The sequence below is a fragment of the Lactuca saligna genome, chromosome 5 (genome assembly GCF_052625555.1).
Source record: "Lactuca saligna cultivar CGN05327 chromosome 5, ASM5262555v1, whole genome shotgun sequence".
Classification (NCBI taxonomy): domain Eukaryota; kingdom Viridiplantae; phylum Streptophyta; class Magnoliopsida; order Asterales; family Asteraceae; genus Lactuca; species Lactuca saligna.
In genome coordinates, this window is record NC_136421.1 from 283,294,176 (window position 1) to 283,294,745 (window position 570).

Here is a 570-nt window from a genome sequence, read left to right on the forward strand (position 1 = left end):
CCAGTTTGACCATGGAGGGTACATGTTTTTTTAGCGTAAGGTACTTGTTCATTTTATTTATTTAATTTTACGAATTTGCCACGATGTTGTACGATGCTGCTGCAGTAACTTTGTACATTCTACAATTAAACTTAAATATTTAAGGAATTTGTCAGACAAAATCCTTTTACTTTTGTGTGATTCTATAAATAATAATCTCTTAAACAATTATTATTAAATTACTTAAGAGAAATTAAATTGATTTCTATTTTTTATGCCTACAAATATGCCTACTCAATAAAATTATGACAAGTGTCATCTTTCCATATTTTTTAAACTAAATGATTAAGACTATATTAGGAATATATCAAATACAATTAAATTGAATGGTGATTTGTTATAATTTTAATGGGTAGGAATAATTGTAGGAGTAAAAGGTAGGAGGCAATTTAATTTCTCATTACTTAATTATTGAAATACACGCGGGGTTAAAATACGTGTTTTTTAGCGTTTAAACATGTTAGAAGACTTTGATATACAAATGTACAAAATCCTTAATTTGATATGCTATTTTGTGTTTGTCTTTTCTGC